The following is a 25,320-nucleotide window of genomic DNA, read 5'->3' on the forward strand; positions in this document are numbered from 1 at the left end:
ACATACCCTGATCGAGTTTGCTTTCACTGGTCTGAAAAGCAAAATGGATCTGATACTGTACTATTAGTCTTCTTATATCAACTTATAAGAAGTTTTTATATATCCTGGATACATAAAAAAAGAATGTTTTCATAATAATCATATCAAAAAGATTCATCAAAATTCCTTTCCTTCTTATCCAAAGCTTAAACACGGCAACTCTCTCCAATATTCTTGTCTGGAGAATCCCATGGACAGAGGAGCCGGATGGGCTATAGTCCATAGGATCACAAAGAGTCAGACACAACTGAGCAACTAACACTTAAACGACGACGAATATAGCATGAACATGACTTTTAAACTCATTTATTTGTTGTAACAGTATCTATAGCAAATTTAGACCCTTCATATAATACGTCTTAAAATATAGCGTGCCCCTTATCAGTTTATTGCCTACCATTTCAAAATTCACCCTTTATTACATGCTTTGTGAAAATGGGTGTGGATCCTTTAAATATTTTTCCCTCACCAACAGCACATGCACCTTCCTCAAGCTTTTCAAATCACCTTTCCCCTACCCTTATAGCTAAATTGGTAAAGAATCCACCTGCAATGCAGGAGACCCCAGTTTGATTCCTGGGTCGGGACGATCCACTGGAGAAGGGATAGGCTACCCACTCCAGTATTCTTGGGCTTCCCTTGCGGCTCAGCTGGTAAAGAATCCACCTGCAATGCGGGAGACCTTGGTTCCATCCCTGGGTTGGGAAGATCCCCTGGAGAAGAGAAAGACAACCCACTCCAGTATTCTGGCCTAGAGAATTCTATGTACTGTATAGTCCATAGGGTTGCAAAGAGTCGAACACAACTGACCGACTTTCACTTACTCACTCCCCTACCCTAATCCCAGAAGAATTTACTGTGCTTCTTTCAAGTGATACTTGTGCTGTCCTGGCAATCAAAATTTAAGATAAGTGAAAACTGTGCGTGCAGTCAAAACAAATCACTCAATTCAGAGTCATAAAGGAGCCACAGATAGACCAGTGGTTCAGACTCCACGCTTCTATTGCTGGGGGCATGGACTGGATTCCTAGGGGAACTAAGATCTTACATGCTGCATGGTGCAGCATCCTGCCCCACCCCCCCCAAAAAAAAGAGTCATAAGAACTAGGTTCCAATTCATGCTTGTGACACACTTTGGTTATGACACAAGCTTCTGAAAATGAAATCACTGAAAGCTAGGAGGAAGGGGATAAGAGAGAGAGAAAGAATTATCTGTCTTTATCTGCTTTGCTCTGCTATTTTTCCACTGAGTGTTCAAAAATGCGGACAAGGTAAGAGAGAAAGCATAATGTGAAAGGTGGAATAACAAAAGCAGGAACCCTGGAAGACAAAGGACCTCAGTCACTGGCTTGCCTCTCACTTTATTAGCTGAATGATCTTGGGCCAGGTTCCTAAACTCTCACAACCTGAGCTTCTTTGTCTGTTCAGTGGGGAGGACAAAAATATAAACATTAAAGCTTTATCATTTGGATTAAATGAAAATATATGTAAAAGTACTTTATTTTTTTCTCTTACAGCAATTATTACATGTCTGACTCCCCTGATTCAACTGCGAACTTCTTGAGGGTAGGCGGGCATTACTATTCTTTATATTCCTATTCTTGGAAATACATCTGGACCATAGATCTATCTTTCTATAGATAAAATTATAAATGGTTATTTATTTAACAATTAATAATAGAAAAACTATGCCATACAATGTTCAGGACAGGGTACAAGCATTGATAATATATACCTACAAAGCTGGAGGGCTTAGAGTCTGCGGGTAGTGCCATTAATAAGCAATTGAGATACAATACAAATGTACAGAAGTGTGAAAGAGTGTGATGTACACTAGGAATGAGAACAAATTTAGTGATACCTAGTGTAAAAGATTGAAAGATGATTGGGTCTTATTGTGAGAGACCTCATATGAGAAGTGATATCAGTCAAGACTTTTTTTGATTGCAAGGGTCACAACTGTAACCAGAATAAGCCTTGGAAGGGTGGAAACCCTTACCTTGGTATTGTCTGGAAACAGAAACTAAAAAGATAGGAGGAGCCTCCATCTCTCAGTGTCTCTCTCAAACTATCTCTCTCAATTCCCCCAACCCCACCCCATCTCTGCTATCTCTCTCTCACATTTCTTCTCCTCTCTAAATGGTGTTTCATTTTCTTCGTCTGCAAATGGCCTTCGCTGTTTAGTGGGAAAGAGAAGTCTTTTAGGAAGGTTACATTTTCTATAGCAACCAATTAAGAAAAGGGAATTTTCTTCTTCTGCCTCCCTTCCCCATCCCTACTCTGCACCTTTAGAGTTCCAGCCAGAAAAATCCAAGGGAAGGATTCTGTTGAACTAGTCTTGGGCCACATGCCCAGCCTCAATGGTATGTCATAGGCAAGAAGATGAGATATACAACATAAATTGGATCAATGCCCATCCCCGTAGCCAAAAAAGTGGAGTCTTATTAGCTGCCACCACAAGAGGCAGATAATTTGCCTGGGAGATAAGATGTTTTCCCAAAAAGAAGCTGCTATTTTGAGCTATCAAAATATTTTGAATCTACTAACATGCAATGGAATTTGAAATTCCATTATTATAATAATAGTAATAATAATAATTATTATTATTGAATGTTTACCCTCTGCTAAGACATGTGAAAAAGTACTTTACATGTGCTATTTTGCTTAGTATTCTCAATAACCCTATGAAGCAGATATCAATTCCTATTTTATAGATGAAGCAACTGAAGCACAGAGAAGATAAGCAAATTGTCCGGGGTCATAAAATAGTAAGTGAAATAAATAAATTTATATTAAAAAAAAAAAGAAATAAAAAAAATAGTAAGTGAAGATTTGAATTCTTTTTTCTTTTTTTTGGCCATGCCACATCATTTGCAGAATCTTAGTTCTCACACCAGGGATTGAACCAACGCCACCACAGTGAAACACTCGGGAAATCCCTGAATCCAGTTTTGTTTGACTCCAGAGACCACTCTTTACTTTTTTCTGTTTTTTTCAAACTTTAAATTTTTTATTTTGTATTGGAGTATAGCTGACTAACAATGTTGTGGTAGTTTCAGGTAAATAGCGAAGGGACTCAGCCATACACATGCATACATCAATTCTCCCCCAGAAACCCCTCCCATCCAGGCTGGCACATAACATTGAGCAGAGTTCCTTGTGCTATACTGTTGGTTATCCATTTTAAATATAGCAATGTGTACATGACCTTCCCAATGTCCCCTAACTGTCCCTTTCACCTGGCAACCATAAGTTCATTTTCTGTGAATATCTTTCTGTTTTGTAAGTAAGTTCATTTGTATCATTTCTTTTTAGATTCCACATATAAGGGATGTCATACAATATTTTTCTTCTCTGTGTGACTTACTTCACTCAGTATGACACTCTGTAGGTGGAGTGTGTGTGTGTGTGTGTGTGTGTGTGTGTGTGTGTGTGTGCGCGCGCTCAGTTGTGTCCAACTCTTTACAACCCCAAGGACTATAGCCCACCAGGCTCCTCTGTCCATGGAATTTTCCAGGCAAGAATATTGGAGTGGATTGCCATTTCCTACTTCAGGGGATCTTCCCTACCCAGGGATTGAACCCGAGTCTCTTGCATCTTTTTAATCACTCTCCTATACAGAAATAGGAGGATCATCAGAGGATTTTAAATAAATAGATCCTTTGGAAATATGTCTCTGATAGTAGTATGGAAATTGGATTCAATGCAGGAAATACTGCAAATAAAGAGGCCACTGCAACTGTATAAGTGAGTAATGGCTGAAGATCTGAACAGAGAGGAAAGAAGAGATTTCAGAGACAGAAAAAGATACTAACAAAACTTGGCAGTCACTGGAAGAGATGGGTGAAAGAATGAATTGATTTAATGATAATCTTTGAGGTTTGTGGCTTGAGTGAGAGGAGAGAGGATGACTTTTTCTTTGCTTCTTCTTCCCTCTTTCCTTTCTTTCTCCCATCTTCATTTTTGCAAAGACTGGATAAAGTGGTTGATGTTAAAATTAGCACAGATAGATAATAAAAGATATGGAATAATTTGAGGGGAAAACTAATTATGTTCTGAACAAGTTGAGTTTAAGATGCCCAAGGGATATTAAAATGAGATGTCAAGTATGCAGCTGGAACTGCATCTGGAGCTCAATAAAGGAGAGGGCTGATAGCACATGGAAAACTGCACACTTAATCAATCCTTGGTATGCCAATCCAGTTTGCTCCCTAGCATTCTTCCCTGTCTCTCCTAATACGGGAAGAAGGGCGTGGCAAAAATAGTAACTGAATCAGAATATATTTAATTATGTAATCTTAGGTATTCAAATTTAATTTCACAAAATGTACACATTTAACTGGAGTATTTGAAGGGTTGCTTACAAAAGAAAACAGGCATGAATATGAATAAATAGGGTCTATTTGTGGATCTTGCTTCACCATTGTCATTAGTTAACCATCATCTCTGCAGTAAGATTGTTTCTCTTCTTTATGTTCCTCTCTGTTTCCTAATTTTTCCACTCTTGTAATATTTAAAAGTGTATTTAAAACACACGCAATACCATGATATGTTTCAGGTCATGTAACCCACAAGACTATGTAGATGCAGTCAGCTATGAGTATTTGAAACTCCCAGGCTGTCAAAACAGGAGCTCTTTGGGGAGCTCTCCAGGGTACTGGACTGCCTCCCTTGAAATTCTGATCAGTAAGCCAGATCTTAATGTCTCTTTTGACTTACTTGTCATTGCTCTACCCTGAATCCTACCCTCCAATCAACTGGCTGTCTCAACTATGTCTTAACTGGCAACTTAGTTCTCTGGATCAGTTTCCAACAGGTTTTAACTGTTAATTTCTTGCTGATGCCTCCAGAATCTATAAAACCAGTAACTTTCTTCCCACAAAAACTCATCTGTTCCATTTAGGTTGCCATTAACCTTCCTTAATTTGTCTAACAAATACTCTTGACTGTAAACAGAAATGTAAAATGAAAAACTATGAAACTTCCAGAAGATAATAAAGAGAAAATCTATGTGGCTTGACACCAAAACCATAATCCATGAATTTAAAGGTTGAGAAGTTTAACTTTATGAAAATTAATTTCACTCTGCAAAAGACACCCTTTAAGAGGATGAAAAGGAAATTAAGGATTGGGAGAATATATTTGCAAAACACATATCCAGTAAAAAACACATCCAAAAAATACAAAGAACCCAATTAAAAATGGGCAAAAAACCTAAACAGACAACTTACCAAAGAAAATATACAGATGAAAAATAAAGCATATGAAAAGATGCTCAGTGTCATATGTCACTAGGGAATTGTGAATTAAAATACTGAGATACTACTACCAGAATAGTATTGATAGAATAATTGATAGTGTTGAATAGATTCAACATTGAATGCTGATGAATATGTAGAGCAACAGGAACTCTTTTCATTGCTGGAGAATGGTATAGGCACTTCAGAAGACAGTTTGGCAGTTTCTTACAAAACTAGATATAGTCTTACCATATGATCTAGGAATCACAATCTTAGGTATTTACCCAAATAAATATAAATATGTCCACACAAAAACTTGCACATGAATGTTTACAGATGTTTGTTGCAAAACTATAATTGACCAACATTCCTTCAACTGGTGAATGGACAAACTATGGCACATCTATACAATGGAATATTATTCAGTGATAAAATGAAATGAGCTAGGAAGCCAGAAAGGATATGGAGGAAACTTAAATGCATGTTGCTAAGTGAAAGAAGTCAGTCTGAAAATTATGAGTATGAGTTCAACACTATGATATTCTGGGAAAGGCAAAACTATAGAGATAGTAAAAAGATCAGTAGTTGCCAGAGGTTAGGGAGGCAAGAGAGAGAGGAATGAATAGGAAGAGCACAGAGGATCTTTAGTGTCATGAAAGTATTATGTATTATACTATAATGGTGGATCATGACATTATGCAGTTGTCAAAACTCATAGAATTATACAATACAAAGAATAAACCTTAATGTCACCTGTGGAGTTCAGTCACTGGTTCAATATTGTTTCATTAATTATAACAAATGTACCACACTAAAGACATAATATTGGAAATTGGGAAGGAGAGAGAGTGTGTGTGTGTGTAGGTGTGTGTGTACACTCATTTGCTCAGTCATATCCAACTCTTTGTGACCCCATGAATTTTAGCACACCAGGCTCCTCTGTCCAGGGAATTTTCCAGACAAGAATGCTGGAACAGGTTGCCATTCCTCCTCCTGGGAATCTTCCTGACACAGAGAAGAAACTCACACCTCTCACGTCTCCTGCACTGGCAGGCAGATTCTCTACCACTATGACACCTGGGAAGCCCAGGGGAGAGGGTATTATATGGTGACTCTGTACTATCTGCTCAATTTTTTTGTAAACCTAAAACTTCTAAAAATTGAAGTCTATTATTAAAAGTATTATCTAATGTCTACTGAATGTCAGCCATTGCACTAGAAACTGGGATTATTGACCTTCTTGGCGTTTCAGTGTGGCATGTTGGGTATAAGAAGACAGATAATATTGAAATATTGACACTAGTATGTACTAACACACTGCATGAATGAAAGTTTCATAGGCCTATGAGAACTTTTTACCTAGTCTGGAGGTCTAGAGAAGTCTTCTCTAAGGAAGAGATGTTAGAACTAAGATCTCAAAGATGAATAAGAGGGACTTCCCTGATGGTGCAGTGGCTAAGATTCAGCACTCCCAACCCAGGTGCCCTGGGTTTGATTCCTGGTCAGGGAACTAGATCCCACACATTGCAACTAAGAGTTTGCCTGCCACAACTAAAAAGATCTCCCATGCCACAACAAAGATCAAAGATCCCATGTGCCACAGCTAAGACACAGCACAGCCAAATAAACAGATAAATAAATAAAATTTTTAAAACGGATTAATACGAGTTAGTTAGATTTGTGATTTAGTTTGTTTTTGTTTACAGTACAGGGATTCATCCCTTTTATTTATTTTCTTAGAAAAATTCTGGTCTAAGAGAAGATTAACATACATAGTTATTTGGTTATTTTACATATGCACTTCTTAAGGAGAATTAAGCTTCATTTTCTGTTGAAGAGTTTGTTACCATGGAATCTGGCTTTCGAGTCATTCTATCCAGTTCTTCCTGAATATTTGTCAACATAGTCTTTTGTTCTGACTTCTCAGCTGTACTCTGCACCCCACCAGCACCAAGGATTTCCAGGACAGCCTATTTTTTTTTTAACTCAACAGACTACTGAAGAAACTGGCCAACACCCCTTTACTTGCTGCATTATTTTTGATGTTTGGGGTCTGACTTCTTTAGTCACATGTCTGGGGAGTCACTAGGCATGCTGGCCCTCCCCAGCCCTGTCATCCCCCCCTTTTTTTTTAATGAAAATGTCTCCTGAAAAGGAGCCACAAAGCACAGCCACATGTGACAACACAGACCTCTCTCTTTGTTGCAGGCTGTTTTTGTTTTTGTTTGGCTACACCACACAACATGTGGGATCTTAGTTCACTAACCAGGAATTGAACCCATGTCCTCTGCTGAGGAAGCACAGTCTTAACCACTGGACTGCTGGACAAGTTCCTGCTGCAGGCTGTTTTGATGATCACATTAAAGATACAAGGACCCCATCACCAAACAGGACTCAGAACATGAACATGCCCACCAACTGCACCAAGCAGCAGGTGCCACCCAAGCTTACTACAGCCAGGAGGATTCAGACAGCCACCGCCTCTACTGGCCTGTCTCTCACCCTTCTGAGGTAAAGTCCTCAACAACCCAGTTAAGGGTTATACTCTTCCTCTTTAGGGAGCCAGGCCTAGGGTTGGAAGGCCAGGTAATGTTAACAAAGATCCCAGGAGTCTACTTCTGACAAGATCGCTATTTTCCCATGCAGGGAGCCCCAGAAGCCTGGGAGACACTAGGGCCTGCAGTGGTCAGTGCACCTCTCAGGGCAGCAAAGCCAGGCTCCGACCTCATTGCTCCATTCAGCTGTACCCCTCCCTACTGGGTCCCATCATGCTCTTTTTTAAAAAGATTCTGTATAATGAATGGAGAGCAGACAGATATATGTAGTGGCCTCACTCAGTACTCTAGAATCATCAATGTGGAGCCTCTGGATCTCTCCCAGCTGCCAGCTCCCCCCAACACTTACACTTGTTCTTCTGTTAGAATTAGGGTCAGGGTGGGGGTTGTTAGGAAGGAGAGCTTCTGACAGAGGGAGGGTAAGGTCCCATAGTGAGACACAGTATGTACAGGACACAAGAAAGGCCCATGTGGCTAGAGCACAGAAAGCAAAGAGGTGAATGCACAAGCTGAAGATAGAGGTTGGTAGGGATGACCCTACAGAGGACCCTATGGGCCAGAAAAAAAAGGGATTTACATTCTTAACCTAAAATCAGTAGGAAGACTTTCAAAGATTTTCAGCTGAGTGTTGACAAGACTATAATTGAAAAAGGTCTCTGTGACTTCCCTGGTGGCTCAGATGGTAAAGCATCAGACTACAATGTGGAAGACCCAGGTTCGATCCCTGGGTTGGGAAGATCCTCTGCAGAAGGAAATGGCAACCCACTCCAGTACTCTTGCCTGGAAAATCCCATGGACGGAGGAGCATGGTAGGCTTGCATGGGGTCGCAAAGAGTCAGACACGACTGAGCGACTTCACTTTCACTTTCTGGCTATTTGGTGAAGAAAAGATAGCAGTGTTTCTCAACCTTGGCACTATTGACATTTTGAGGTGGGTAATTCTTTGCTGTAGGGGGCTGTCCTGTACATTATAAGAAGTTCAGCAGCATCCTTGGCATCTCCACACTAGGTATATCCACACATGGAGTTGAGACAACCAAAGTCTCCAGACTCAATTATACTGATATTTAGAAATATAAACTAAACTTATAAATAAACAACATCAATTATGTCTAAAAATAATCCTCTCATATAATGCATGTGCTTTCCCTCACCCCTTTTTTCACTTTCATCATATTTTAATGACTTTCATCATATTATAAAGAGGTGAAGCTGCATATCCTAATGCACAATTGCAGGGAGGCAGGAGGGAAGATAAAAAAGGGAAACTCTCAGCATAAAAGATCAGACTCCTCCATGGGAAAATAAACCCTCCAGAGATAACAGAAAATGTACTCTATTAAGTCAAAATTCTTGACCCTCAGCTTGACCAGAAAAGAAAGACTGAGAAAACACCAAATGTTCATCTCATTCTGGCACTGAACAACTATCAACTCCCTGCATTTGCCTTTTGAGAACAAGCACTACAAGGAAACCCTAACCTGCTTTCTCTCCACTACTGGGCAAAAGTTTTTTGTATTATTTTTGTTTTTTAAATTTTTATTAAAATATAGTTGATTTACAATGTTGTGTTAGTTTCAGGTGTATAACAAAGTGAATCAGTTATACATATACATAGACATATATCTGGGGCTCCCTAGGTAGCTCAGCAGTAAAGAATCCACCTCACAAGCAGGAGACGCAGGTTTGATCCCTGGGTCGGGAAGATCCTCTGGAGTAGGAAATGGCAGCCCACTCCAGTATTTTTGCCTGAGAAATCCCATGGACAGAGGAGCCTGGCCGGCTACAGTCCCTGAGGTCACAAAAGAGTCAGCCATAATTTAGTGACTAAGCAACAACAATAAATACACATATCCACTCTTTTGAAGATTCTTTTCCCATTTAGGGCATTACAGAGTATCGAGTAGAGTTCCTTGTGCTATACAGTAGGTTCTTATTGGTTATTTTATATATAGTAGTGTGTATATGTCAGTTTCAATCTCCCAATTTATCTCTCTTTTTCCTTATCCACTCCCTTATCCCTTGGTAGCCATAAATTTGTTTTCTACACCTGTGATTCTACTTCTGTTTTGTAAGTAGGTTCGTTTGTACTCTTTTTTTAGATTCAATATGTAAGAGATATCATATGATATTTGTCTTTCTGTGTCTGACTTCACTCAGTATGACAGTCTCTAGGTCTATACTTGTTGCTGCAAATGGTATTATTTTTGCTCTTTTTTAAGGCTGAGTAATATTCTCTTGTATATATGTATCACATCGTCTTTATCCATTCCTGCTTCCATGTCCTGGTTATTGTAAATAGTGTTGCAGTGAACATTGGGGTGCTTGTATCTTTTTGAATTATGATTTTCTCCAGGTGTTTGCCTAGGAGTGAGATTGCTGGGTCACATGGTAGTTCTATTTTTAGTTTTTTAAGGAACCTCCATATGTACTCCACAGTAGCTACACAAACTTACATTCCCACCAACAGTGTATGAAGGTTCCCTTTTCTCCACACCCTCTCCATCATCCATCTATTGTTTGTAGATTTTTTTTTATGATGGCCCTTCTGACTGGTGTGAAGTGATACCTCATTGTAATTTTGATTTGCATTTCTCTAATAGTGATGTTGATCATTTTCATGTACTTTTTGACCATCTGTGTATCTTCTTTGGAGAAATGTCTATTTAGAGCTTCCTCCTATTTTTTTATTGGGTTTTTTTGTTTTTTGATATTGAGCTGCATGAGCTGTTTGTATATCTCTCTCTCCTTTTTTTAACTGGTGGAAAGTGTTATAATTATGAGAAGCTGTTTATAAAACTTTTAAAATGAGTTTTCAAACAGTCCTTAGCAGCTGGAATTTGATTATTTGGTACCTATTATGCCTTGATTGCTAGTAAAATGTCTAAAAAATTATAAATTATAAAAAATTTCCCATATCTTGTGCTCATATTTTTTAGATTGCATTTATAATCCCAAGAAGTTTTGCTTTTAATTTGAATCTTCAGTTCTTGAAAAAATTTTAAACAAGTTATACTGTACCATAATTAAAAAGAAAGAGTAGAATAGAAATGCAAAGGGAGGTCATAAATATCATCCAGCAACCATACTTGATGAATTTTGGGAATTCTAGGTCTATGTAGCTTTCTTAAACTCCAGAGTATCAATTGATTTTACTTAGGATTTCTGTCAAGTGAGTGATGATACTGTCTAAATAGATCTCATTCTTACTTTCCCAAGGTTTTACTTTGACTACGTAGCGAACTAAGTTGGGTGATGAATATACTAGATTTCACAATAATATGGAAATTATTGGGCTGAATTTTGTTTTGGTGCACCAACTGTTGTGGTATTTACTTCTGTTTAAGTCAATTATAGTGTATAATGTCAAAACAATACATTGGAACCAGTAGTTCATAGGTAAAAATTATCCATGTACAGATGGTGACAAGAATGATCACTTAAGCTCTAGATGTATAAATACCATAAGTACATATTCAGAGTTGTGAATGGAATGAGGATTCCCACAGTATTAACCCACCTTCAACAAGCCATACAAGCTGTTTCACTCATAAAAACAATGAAACACAATCTGTTCTATACATTTTTCACAGCCTCAATTGCTGTAACATAAGAACTCTTTTCTTAAGGGTAGAAACTCTCAACTGCTCTTAGACCACATAAGTCCAGTTTACAGTTGGAGTCTTCTATCCATTCAGAATATTTCATACTCTTATGGACAGAAGTCCCATTGTTTAAGTTAATAGATTTTGTATCTATAGGAGTAAAGTACTCTTAAGTCATGATATGACTTTTGCTTTGGCCTTAATTTTCCTTTTATTTCTAAGAGCTTCCATAAAAAGTTTCCTTTGTTAACATATAATATATTTTCATTGTAATATAACATTAGATTTTTCCTCTGTATTTTCACAAAAGCAAAAAATTTTTTGATGTGTGTCAGATATGTTTCTTATATCCTGCAAACCTATTGCCACAAACTTCTGTGGAACAAACTGCCTCATATGCAACAACATGAATGAATCTGGAAAGCATTATGCTAAGTGAAATAAGTCAGTCACAGAAAGAAAAGTATTGCCATGAGTACACTTGTATGAGGTTTCTAAAATAGATTCATAGAATCAAAGAATGATCATAAATTTTCAGTTAAACAAAATGAATCAGTTCTACTGTACAACATTGTACCTATAGTCAACATAATATATTGTAAACAAAAATATCTTAGAGTAGATTTCATGTTAAGTGTTCTTACCACAAAAAAATTTAAAAATAAAACAAACAAAATTTTTGTACAAACCAATAATTATCTCTAACACATATTTTTCCAATTATAAAATATTGATGTTATTTCTGGAAAAATACAGAAAAGTTTAAAGCATAAAATAAAACCTACTCATAATCTACATGGAAATAAACACTATTAATATTTGGTGTCTGTGTCCCATATAAAATACTGCTTTTCAAAGGAAGAAAAAATATGTGACACTCATAGTTTATTTAAATTGGAAGTAGAAAAAAGTAAAAATAAATTTGAAGTAGAAAATACCAGAAGTGTGATTAGAAATATTTGTGAATATTCCCTTTTCTGATACCTACTGAGGACTAATGATGAATAGCTCCATGAAACCAGAAGTGAAGACAGAGGAGACAGATTTGTAATTCCCATTCTCAAGAAAAGATATATTACTTTCAAAATTTATTTTAAAATATGACATAAAGTATCACTATAAGGAAGAGCAAGAGATGAGTAAACTCGTTATCAAGATATATGTCTAAAGTGAGAAAGAACATCAAGAATACAATAAAAAAGGAATACAGAGGACATCCCTGGTGTAATGGATAAGAATCTGCCTGTCAATGCAGGGGACACAGGTTCGATCCCTGGTCTGGGAAGATTCCATATGCCATGAGCAACTAAAGTCCATGCACCACAGCTACTGAAGCCCACACACTAGAGCCCACACGCTGCAGCTACTGAAACCTAAGTGCCTGAAGCCTGTGTTCCACAACAATAGAAGCCACCACATTGAGAAAGCCACAACATTTCTTCTACACCACAAGAAAGAGTAGCCCTTGTTAACTGCAACTAGAGGAAGCTGAACAAAGCAATGAAGACCCAGCACAAAAAGTAAATAAGTAAATAAATAAATTTTTAAAAAAAACAGAGTAATACGCACAAAGACTGAACCTTATTATAAACTATGGACTTTAGTAAATATTAATGTGTTGATACTGGTTCATCAATTTTAACTAATGTACCCCACCAATGCAAGATGCTAATACATAATAGGGGAAACTGAAGGATTAGGGAAGGGAGTATATGGAAACTTTGTATTGGCTTCTCAATTTTTCTGTAAACCTAAAATTACTCAGAAATGAAGTCCAGCAATTTTTAAGTTAAAGAAATAAGTAAATTAAAATAATGTAAGTCTTCAAACCTCAATACTTTCCCAATGGATTTTCTAACTGTTTGTTAATTATTTCTCTTCTGCTTAGCCCTTAAATAATAACTATGATAACTCTTCCTCAGTCCTTTGCATTTTTATTCTCTAGTCTACATTTCATAAACTAGTTGATCCACTTCCATATTCAACTGTCACTTGTTACGTATCATTTATTTCCTCCCCATCTTCCACTAAAAACATCCACTATCCCTGTGTTCCTCTCTTGGCTATCCATCTACCATTTTCTATCCCACTTCCACTTGTGCTATGTTTACATTTACTTCTCTGCCTTTTTCATCCTGTGCCACCTCCTGCCTGGAATGCCCTTGCCCTCCATCTCATCTTCCTGTATTGTATTCATCCTTTAATGCCTAGAGCAAATGTTACTAGTTTTGTGAAACCACTCCTGACTCAACCCTTATGTTAATTTTGCAACTGCTTATAACCACAATATAAGCAAGCCATGTTGGATGGCATCACTGACTCAATGGCCATGAGTTTGAGCAAGCTTTGGGAGATGGTGAAGGACAGGGAAGCCTGGCATGCTGCACCCCATGGGGTCGCAAAGAGTCGGACACAACTGAGCGAGTGATCAACAACAATAACCACATTTGGGGCTTTAAAAAAGAGGAAAAACACCCCACACAATCTGATTTACATTGTCATTAGTTTTATGGTTTGCTTACCTCCTTCACTAATCTTTAACATCCTAGGAGGTAGAAAATATATCGCTACACTTTGTATTGCCCTGTTGCCAAATATGATACTATTAGCATAAAAGATAATAAGTACTTCAATTCATGATAATCAGTCTTTGAGCAAAACTCTAACTTACTACTCTGCTTTCATAAGATAACTTTTGAACTAAGTGGAAATTTTGATGGGGTTGGTTCATGAAACATTCCTGAAATATTAAATTCTACAATTTAGTGTTTGTAGACATTTAGTGATGACAGTAATATTGATGCTAAGTCGTTAACAAGCATTCAATTTAAAATATAATAAAAATAATTTATAGAATAAAGAATTAATAAAGTCTGTTGAAGTGAAGAAAGACTGGTAATAAAATTTTTTAAAATACTACCAAAAGAAATTGAATCTCAAATAATCCAGAAAAAGTATAGTGGGTAACTATAATTTCCTTAGTGTTTCTCTAGAACTTTTCAAGAGAAGGGTACCTAGATAACTCAGTATGAGTATTTCTTTTTTTAAATTTTTATTTATTTATTTGGTTGCACTGGGTCTTAAATGTGGCTCACAGATCTTTAGTTGCAGCATGCAATCTCTTAGTTGTAGCATGTGAAATCTAGTTCCTGACCAGGGATAAACCTGGGCCACCTGCCTTGGGAGTGTGGAGTCTTAGCCACTGGATCACCAGGGAAGTTTCCACAATATGAGTATTTCACTTGGAGTGAGAGCACAGTCTTACATGAAACATCAAATATTCACAAAAAGCATGAAAGAGGGATATCATAGCTTGAGTGTGTTTTTGTTTTTACTGTTTCCAAGAGCAGGACTTCATCATACTCTGAGTTTCTGGTCATTTACACACACATGAATAAAACTGAAGGTGCTGCACTGATAATCAGCCATGTATATTTATTAATTTAGACTAGAAGAAGATAATTGTATGGTAAAGGACACAACTGAATTCAACCCTCATACCATATACAAGGTATACCAGAGACATTCTAATGGGATTAGAGTTTTAATGTAAAAAGAGGAAAATAATTAATTTCTTCATGGGAGTAGAAAAAACTTCCTATTCAGAGACATAAGAAAAAGATTAATAAATATTTCACAAAGTAATTTCAAAATGGGCTTCTCTGGTGGCTCACTGGTAAAGAATCTGCCTGCCAATGCAGGAGACACTGGTTTGATCTCTGGGTCAGGATGATCCCCTGGGGAAGACAGTGGCAACCCACTCCAGTATTCTTGCCTGGCAAATCTCATGGACAAAGAAGCCTAGTGGACTACAGTCCAGGGGGTCACAAAGAGTCGGGCAAGGTTTAGTGACTGAACAACAACAACAAATTTTAAATTACGTGATAGAAATTACAGTAAGGGCTTCCCTGGTGGCTCAGTGGTAAAGAATCCTCCTGCCAATGCAGGAGACATGAGTTTGAACCCTGTTGCAGAAAGATCCCTCATGCAGCAGAGAAATTAAGCCCTGCACCACAACTATTGAGCCTGTGCTCTAGAGCCTAGGAACCACAACTGCTGAGCCCATGTGTGGCAACTCCTGAAACCCACACACCCTACAGCCTGGCTCTGATGAGAGAAGCCACCACAATGAGAAGCCGGAGCATGACATCTAGAGGGTAGCCTGCATTTGCTGCAACAGAAAAAAGCTCACATGCAGTGACAAAGATCCAGCATAGCCCCAAAATAAAGTTAACAAATAAAAACATTTAAAAAATTACAATGAAGAAAATAGAAAAATTCCTAATTGGGAAAAATTTTGCAATATTTATCATAGAGAAAAGATTACTATATCTGGTATATAAAAAGCTTATAAAATACAAAAGACCAAAATCCCAGAGATCAAGTGGATTAGAGATATCACAAAAAAAAGTAATGCTGTCTGTCAACTATATGAAAAGATGTTCAATCTCATTCATAAGAAAAAAATACAAATCAATACTACAGTATCATTTCTCAACTATAAGATTGGCAAACATTCCAAAGTTCGACAATGCTCTTTTAGTGAAGCTGTTTGGGGCATGTACACTTTCCTGTATGCTTATGAGAATACAAAACATGACAGCTGCTAATGGCAGAAATTTTGGCAGTATCTGGCAAAATTACATGTGCATTTGACCCAGAAATCCTACTCCCAAGAATCTATCGCAAACATTTACTGGCACAAGTAAGAAAAAAGTTTGCATGGAACTGTTCACAACTACATTCTTCGTATTATTGAAATACTGGAAACAACCCAATAGTTCATTAAAAAGGGAAACATTGACTAAGTTGTGACACATTTACACCTGGTAGAAATATAAAACTGTAAAAAAAAAAAAAAGAGAAACATCTTTATATGTTAAAATGGCATGATCATCAGGATTAAGTGAAAAAAGCAAGGGAGACAAAAGTGTTTTCATGCGCTACCATTTATCTATGCATAGGTAGAGAAAACTGGATGTATACATACATTTGCCTATATATATCTTTAAGTGGAATGATAAATCACACAATTTTAAAAATAGTTACCTATGGGAGAAAGAGGGATAGGCTTGAGGGAATAGGGATAGAAAATGTATGTGTTTAGTTACATATTCTTTTAGTTTTAGACTCTGGAACGAAGTAAATAGTTAATATAGTTATAAAACAAAATTAAATGTAAAAAAATTTAAAACAAAGAACCAATTCAACTTAACCACATATCCAGTTGGTAGCATAACCAAACAGAGAGGGACTATTCCAAATGGCTTTTTAAAATTTATTTATTGGCTGTATTGGTCTTTGTTGCTGCAAGAGGGCTTTCCCTAGTTGAGGAGAGTGGGGGCCACTCTCTAGTTGTGATGCACGGGCTTCTCATTGTGGTGGCTTCTCTTATTGTGGAACGCAGGCTCTAGGTCACTCAAGCTTATGTAGTTGCAGTGCATGGGCTCAATAGTTGTGGCTCTCACACACTAGAACACAGGCTCAGTAGTTGCAGCACACAGGCATAGCTCCCTGGAGGCTTGTAGGATATTCCCAACCGTGGATTCGAACCCATGTACCCTGCATTGACAGGCAGATTCTTAACCACTGGACCACAAGGGAAGTCCACCAAGTGACTTTAAAACTAAGTAATTTGACTGTAGGTTCTTAATGGGATATACCTTAAGGAAAAAAGAATTGCAAAAACAAAAGAAAACAAAAACAAGACTGTTCAACTGTTTTCAGTTGCAGTATTCATATTGTTAATGGAAGTGTTGGTGCTGTCCTGAGATAACTGTGTGTTGTGGTATAAAGCAAATTAGCAATTAATATTGGTACCATCAAGAACTTGGATTTTTGCCATGGGACAAAAGAGATATAAATGCAAAAGAGAATAAAGGGGGAAAAAACCTGAATTTGCACTGAAAACATCAATATGATCTCACAGTGTCTTTTATCTTTAAATATATAGTACGCATTTCCTATCTCTGCCCACAAAAATGGTCTAGAAATAATGACAAACCAGAATTAATAAGCAACTTTGGTGCCCAGTTTGTAGGTTGTATGTAGCATTTAGTACTAAAAAAGAAATCAAGGATTCTAGGAGAAATGGCTGACTCTGTCTAGGGCAAAAAATATAGGAGAAAAGCTTGGAATATTTTGTAATACCTCCAAGCAAGAAGGCAAATCAAAGACCACTGGCAAATCAAAGAACTTAGAAGCCAACTGACCTAAGATAGGATAATTTGAGTATTAAGTTATTAAAAAGAGAAAATAATTGCAATGGGTTTAAAAACATAAACTTTATTTAAATCCATGAATTCGTAGTGATTAGGAGAAACTAATTAGTCACATTTAGAAGGTTCTAGGAACCAACACTGTATTTTGAAAACCAGTAAGAAAAGGAAAAAAAATCAAATCTTTATTCTACCTTTCCTATGTGAACTCTACCAAATAACCAAATAGTTCATGAGAAAAAATTTCTCACTATAGAAGTATTCTAGTTAAAAATGCAGGACTTATGGAATTAGAATATCACCTTTTTACAACTTCTATTGAATTAACACATGTATTAATTATTTTAGCTAATGTTAAAAAAGAGATAATCAGACATTGTGTGTCTTTTGTTAAGTGTCTGATTCTACATATGAAGTAGGCCTGCACCCCTAAACTAGCAAAAATCTAAGCAAATCTTGTTTAGATCTAAACTATCAATTTACAGGAAATACAAAGAACAGAGGAATATACTAAAACAATATCATTGGGGATAATTCACCATATCTGTACTGTGGAAACAGTATAGGACAAAAAACATGGTTTTTCCAACAAATTTCGAGTTAAGGGGGGCAGCATGCAGGGGAATCTATAGATTAAAAAAGGTTTAAAAGACATATCAACCAACAATGTATGGACATTATCTGTATCCTGATTCAAACGAATACTATAAAAAACAAACTTTGTAAAAAAACAAACAAACAAACAAACTTTGTGAGACAATCAAGGGTATTTGAACATTGAGTATTTGGTGATATTAAGAAACTGTTCATATTTTAGATGTGACAACAGTTTTGTGATTACATTGTTTAGAGTACATAACTCTTTCTTTTAACTTTTTAGTTTGTATTGGAGTATAGCCGATTAACAGCACTGTGGTAGTTTCAGGTGGACAGCAAAAAAGTGTCCATAACTTTTAGAAATATACATTGAGATATTTATAGATGAAGCCATATGAACCCTGGGATTTGCTCCTGTGAACTAATGAGGGCAATAGAGGGCTAACAGATTGTACAACATTGCCCATGAGTTGGTAATTATTTAATCTGGTGACAAGAATTCTTTATTCTATTCTACTTTTGTAAATATTTGCAGTTTTGCTTAAAAGGTTAAATAGCATCTAAACTCCTCTTTGTCTGGGAAAACTTTGATCACTTTGGAAAGGTGAGACCCTGTGGGCTTCAAAAGGAGATAGGTAAGTAACCAGAGGAGTGAGGGAGAACATTATTAGTACCAGAGATATTTAGAAATTTGAGCACATTTATTGATTAGAGAAAGTTGCCATTTGAGAGAGAGAATTTGAAAATACAAGGAAGGAAGGATAGCTGAAAGAGCAAGGGCTTATTTTATTGATTAGTTGAGCTCACCTATTTCTCAAAAAAGTTTTTAAAATAATATTTTCCCTTGAAAACGTTTATTTCCATATTCTGTCCTTCAAATAAGCCAGGCACTATTGAAATATCAACCCTCTTAACAAATGTCCTCCAAATCGATACCTTTAACTCTCTCCCTTCTCTGCCTTTTGAGTATTTCCACTCAAATAGCTTATCATTTCTTCTGACTCAGCATGACCACAAACTAACTCCTCTAACTGCCTGCTTATGTCAATGGGGCTGCAATTGCCAAAGTCACCAGCTGGCTAATCCTTTAAGTCCTCTTAACTCCTTCCTTACCCTTGACACCCCAGTCCCAATCAACAAATTTCTTTTTTTGTAAGGCCTCTTTCTTATCCTTTTCTTTCCATTCTCATATCCCTATAATACAATTTGCAGAGTACCCATTCGTTCCAGCAGCTGTTTATTGAGCCAACCATTCACTAAGCACTATTCTAGATTCTGGAGATACACTGATGAACAAAAACACTGGAGACACTGTCTTTATGGAATTTTGCGTTCTCATGGAACTCACTTTCCAGAAATTCTTTTATCAAGGAGTAGGTCTTTAGATGCAATAACCCAACAACTGGAAGTGTCCTAAGTCATCAGTCTTTGGTGATTATCCCATCTTGATAGTTCAAGTAAAATAGAAGTTTGACTCTTGCCCAGGTAAGAGAGCAAAGGTCTCCGGCTCTACCATCCATTTGTGGTGGTATCTTGCAGGACATTGTGAAGGTGTGATGTGCATGTGCTCAGTCATGTTCAACTCTTTGCGACCTCATGGAATGTAGCCTGCCAGGCTCCTCTGTCCATGGGATTTCCCAGGCAAGAATACTGAAGTGGGTTGCCATTTCCTTCTCCAGGGGAACTTCCCCAACCCAGAGATGGAGCCCACATCTATTATGTCTCCTGCACTGGCAGGCAGGTTCTTTAACACTAGCGCTACCTGGCAAGTATAGAGGGAGTTATTGTCCAAGTCCCATCCTCTGAAAACTCCATCCCATAGACAACTGTCTGAATCTCACTCTCAAACGACAGAAAACAAAATTCAAATCACTCTTGGAATTCTCTAGCAGTCCAGGGGTTAGGACTCAGCACTTTCACTGCTGGGGCCTGGGTTCAATCCCTGGTTAGGAAGCTAAGATTCCGCAAGCCGTGCAGCGCGGCCAAAAGAACAACCAAAAAATGGCTCTTAAACATATAAAAAGATACTATCATAACTGCAAATTAAAACTAGCTGAAATAACATCTTGCACCTTTCAGACTGTTGAAAAGCAAAGTGTGACTGCACATTTTGCTGACAAAGTTATGGAAATAAATAAAGTGCTGTTGGGAGTATAAAATCCAGGACCCCATGGAGGGTACATGGAAGGCATTTCAATTGCGTTTATTCTTTGACCCAACAATCTCACTTCTGGAAGTTTATCCTAAAAATATATTTGTATTTATATAAAGCAACATGTTTGCAAAGTTGTTTGTTGAATAATTTTGTACTAGCCAAGATTGGAAAGAGCTCAAGTGTCCATCTATATCATGGTTAATCAATCTCAGTACTAACTGATATTTTTGGACCAGATAAATTCTTCGTTGTGGGGACTGTCCTCTGCACTGTAGGATGTTTAGCAGTATCCCTGCCTTCTACCCACTAGACACCAGTAGCACTCTTCCCTCCAAACCAAAATGACTGCAGACATTGCCGCGTGTCTCCTGGGGTAAAGGTTGGGGACAGATCTTTCCTGTTCTCCTGATGAAAACCACTGATCTATAAAAACTGGGTAAATAAACAATGGTATATCCATAAATGAAATACTATGCAGCTCAATGTACTATATAGAAAACTGATTGGATAATAAAAAAAATAGAAACAAAAGAAAAAAGGAAGTTACTATTTTGATTACTACAGGGTGTCAAGGAGAGACAGAGGGGAGCATATATCTCCAGTATCCATAGTACTTTTTTTAAAGTTTATTTTGGATAACTTAAATGCTATTTCCATGAAAAGTAAGGCTATAATTTTAATCGACTGTGGTCAAGATAAATAGTGAGGCTATTTATAAATAGTGAGAAAAATATCATTTTATAAATTATAACAATATTTCTCAGTTATTTATAAAAAGTGTTTTTAAAAAGATATAATGGGCTTCCCTGGTAGCTCAGAGGTTAAAGCGTCTGCCTGCAATGCGGGAGACCTGGGTTCGATCCCTGGGTTGGGAAGATCCCCTGGAGAAGGAAATGGCAGCCCACTCCAGTATTCTTGCCTGGAAAATCCCATGGACAGAGGAGCCTGGTGGGCTACAGTCCACGGGGTCGCAAAGAGTCGGACACGACTGAGCGACTTCACTCACCCTTCACTCACTCACCCTAAAAAGATATAAAAAGAAACTGTTAGAATGTTGATTGCACTTGCTTTTAACTTAGGATATTGTGCTACTCCAAGGAATTGCTTAGAGATTTGTTCAAGAATCTATTAATAACTAGTGATGGAAGTTGTACAGTTATATTTTTCCAACAGACTTTAACTTCCTTTTAAAGATGCTTCATTTTTTAAAGTCCTAAGCCAGAAAAGAAGCAAGCTGCTGCCTTTATGCTACCAAGGATGTAAAACCATCCTCCATTTGTGACTCAAATAAAAATAGCTACGGCATAGGAGAAAAAGATACCCTGCAGATAAGATGTATATCAGTGACATTGTTCCACAAAATCTATCCCTGTTTAATCTTGCAGCTCTCTGGAGACCTATGTATTTCTCCACTCATTGAACATCATGTTTGAGTGCCTACTATGCACCAGACGTTATGTTAGGTAATGAGAATATAGTGACAGTCATAAATGACACGTTTCTTGCTCTTAAGGAGTGAGGGAGTCAGACCTAAAAACACCGTGTGTACAGAATGAGAGTATGGAGAAAAAGCACAAAGGAACTGGTTTGTGGTTTTGCCTTGTATAGAATGAAACTCATATAATGCTTATATCATTCCTCATGACTGTAGCAATTGCCTTGCTCACTCATTGCCTATATAAAATCTACCCTTTCCATACAATTCAGTTTAGGTTCTACACAATTCCACCTCCTTGGAGAAATCTTCCTGGACCATCTCCAAGACATCGCAAATGTGATATTTATCATTTATTGATCATATACCATGTGCTAGGCCCTATACATGCAATACCTTATTTTCACAACAACCCTTTGTGGATGTGATGATTATGCCTTACTTTACCAATGAGGAAAATGAAGCTTAAAAAGATTAAATAACTTTCCCAAGTTTTCTTTATGCTAAATGGCTGTATGGAAATTTGAAGAAAGGCCTGATTCCAAAGCCTGTACTCATAAACATTGTGTCTAATGATCTACTATTGTGATCCTCTGATTTTCATAGCGACTGTTGACTATACTTCTCACTCATTCATTCCAAATGATTCTTGTCGTTTACTGCTTAGGCTATTGTTTGTTTTCTGAATTGTGGATATGTGTGTGGGGGGGGGTCACATGTGTGTGTGCATGTAATTGTCTTGCATTCTCAACTTGTAAACTTCTTATGGATGAGGACTTTTGGGTAGGCTCTACAATATAGATTTCAGCTTGCATTTGACTTAAACATTCAACTGGTCCCTTAATTTTTTTGATTCTTCCTTGAAATTCTCTGCAGATCTTTCTTTCCTTTTTTCCCCTTCCATTGCTAGTCCTACCACACACACATCATTTCTTCCTTTTGTCTCTTAACCAGTCTCTCAGCCTCCATTTTCTTCTTCTCCCTTCAAAGATTCTTCCTCTCTTGAAGCCCAGATTTGTCCACCTAAAATATGCATCTTATCATATCATTCCTGTTCTTAAAATACTTCTAATTCTACAGGACAAAGGCAACATTCTTGAGCCTTTAGCCTGAGGTCAGAACCCTCCTTTCCTGCATCTCCCTGATATATACCCCACTCTCTAGCTCATTAGTACAGTCACATTCCCCAAACAGAATATGCTCTCTCAGAGCCCTGGTTCTTCTGCCCTGCTAGAAGGAACTTCTTTTTTTACATAGTGAGCTCCTCTTCATCCTTCAAAGACCAATTCAGATGTTCTAGATATTAGTCCCATTAGTGCCAGAATTGAAAGCTCCTTCCATATTTCGTATTTCTATGTTTCAGTTGCTCACTGTATAATTTATAATAATTTACTTACACATAAATAATTTCTAAAAGTTTCCTCTTCTTAGTCTGGGCTCTTTGAAAGAAAGAACTATGTATTTTTCCTATATATTCTACCATGGAGCAGGTTCACAATATAAATAGGTGATGAATCAACAATTTAGTGAATAGCATTCCTTTTTCTCATTTTTTTTAACAGCATTTCTTTTTTGCTTATGCTAACTAATTAGAGTTAGTCTACATATACCCATAGAAGAGTAAAAACAAAGTCCCAATGTGAATTGTTTCATATGTTTGCATTATATTTTTCTTTCTCATAAGATTTTTTCCCTTCCCAGGGAACCCAGGAATCTTATTCAAGGGTGTCCTAAAGATCATCCTTCCTCTGTCCCTACCCAGTTTATTCAGTTCTGAAGTATTAAAGGCACCTTCTGGCTTGTTCCTACTCTTAAGTCATGGAGGTACTTTTTGATTCAGACTGGTGTCCTAGCCTTCTTTTCATCTGAATGATTCATCAGTCAACTGTGATTTATTTTAATGACAAACATTAGTCACAACAGAAAGACAAAATCAAATAAAGTAACTATACTGGCTTTTACCAAATATTAAATCCCTTCTCTTCAATCTTCAGTGGGCAGAGGCACCTGGCAGCTTCAGAGGCTGGGTTTCCCTAGTCCTTATCAGCATGTCTGCTTTGGCCTGCTTAATTTAAGGAAAAGGCTGTCTATTTAACAGCCCTCAGGGAGTCAGTATGCTCATGAAATTGACCATGCTGATCCCAGAAGTTGGAGCACACTTCCATAGAGAAGTACCTGTCCAGATTTAACTGTACTCTATGTATTGAAATGTTTTGATATTAAGCACCTTTTTAAATATTATGATTTATTTCAAGTTAATAATGCAAGTGAAACAACAGACTGGTTCCAAATAGGAGAAGGAGTACGTCAAGGCTGTATATTGTCACCCTGCTTATTTAACTTATATGCAGAGTACATCATGAGAAATGCTGGGCTGGAAGAAACACAAGCCCGAATCAAGATTGCCAGGAGAAATATCAATAACCTCAGATATGCAGATGACACCACCCTTATGGCAGAAAGTGAAGAAGAACTAAAGAGCCTCTTGATGAAAGTGAAAGAGGAGAGTGAAAAAGTTGGCTTAAAGCTCAACGTTCAGAAAACTAAGATCATGGCATCTGGTCCCATCACTCCATGGGAAATAGATGGGGAAACAGTGGAAACAGTGTCAGACTATTTTTTTGGGCTCCAAAATCACTGCCAATGGTGATTGCAGCCATGAAATTAAAAGACGCTTACTCCTTGGAAGGAAGGTTATGACCAACCTAGATAACATATTTAAAAGCAGAGACATTACTTTGCCAACAAAGGTCTGTCTAGTCAAGGTTATGGTTTTTCCAGTGGTCATGTATGGATGTGAGAGTTGGACGGTGAAGAAAGCTGAGTGCCAAAGAATTGATGCTTTTGAGCTGTGGTGTTGGAGAAGACCCTTGAGAGTCCCTTGGACTGCAAGGAGATCCAACCAGTCCATCCTAAAGGAGATCAGTCCTGGGTGTTCATTGGAAGGACTGATGTTGCAGCTGAAACTCCAATACTTTGGCCACCTCATGCGAAGAGCTGACTCATTGGAAAAGACCCTAATGCTGGGAAGGATTGGGGGCAGGAGAAGAAGGGGACGACAGAGGATGAGATGGTTGAATGGCATCACCGACTTGATGGACATGGGTTTGGGTAAACTTCGGGAGTTGGTGATGGACAGGGAGGCCTGGCGTGCTGCAATTCATGGGGTCGCAAAGAGTCGGACACGACTGAGCGACTGAACTGAACTGAACTGAATAATCCAAGTTGGAGAAGGAAGTAGCAATCCTCTCCAGTATTCTTGCCTGAAAAATTCCATGGACAGAGGAGTCTGGCAGGCTGCAGTCCATGTGGTTACAAAAAGTTGCTGTTTATCTTTCTCAGTCTTATTTCACTTTACTGTAATATCCTCCAGAATTATCCATGTTGTCACAAATGGCAAGATCTCACTTTTGTGAACTGTATCTTAGTAAAGCTGTTTTGTTTTGTTTTAAAGGTAATAAAATATAAAGTTTTTT

The 25,320-nt window shown here is 37.5% G+C and overlaps 1 protein-coding gene across 2 annotated transcripts in view; it reads left to right on the top strand.

Annotated features, from left to right (window-relative positions):
• Positions 1-25,320, top strand: part of DIPK1A (divergent protein kinase domain 1A) — a 208,014-nt gene that overhangs the window by 3,884 nt on the left and 178,810 nt on the right. Inside the window, exons 2-4 of one of the 2 annotated variants that reach the window (XM_081486357.1) lie at positions 1,557-1,605; positions 2,754-2,807; positions 9,864-9,909. The gene's annotated coding sequence lies outside the window, so the exon portion shown is untranslated. The remainder of the gene's footprint in view (positions 1-1,556; positions 1,606-2,753; positions 2,808-9,863; positions 9,910-25,320) is intronic. The other variant, XM_081486356.1, reaches the window with a different exon arrangement.

Source organism: Giraffa tippelskirchi, chromosome 5 (assembly GCF_054371585.1).
Source record: "Giraffa tippelskirchi isolate mGirTip1 chromosome 5, T2T-mGirTip1v1.2.pri, whole genome shotgun sequence".
In the NCBI taxonomy this organism is placed as follows: domain Eukaryota; kingdom Metazoa; phylum Chordata; class Mammalia; order Artiodactyla; family Giraffidae; genus Giraffa; species Giraffa tippelskirchi.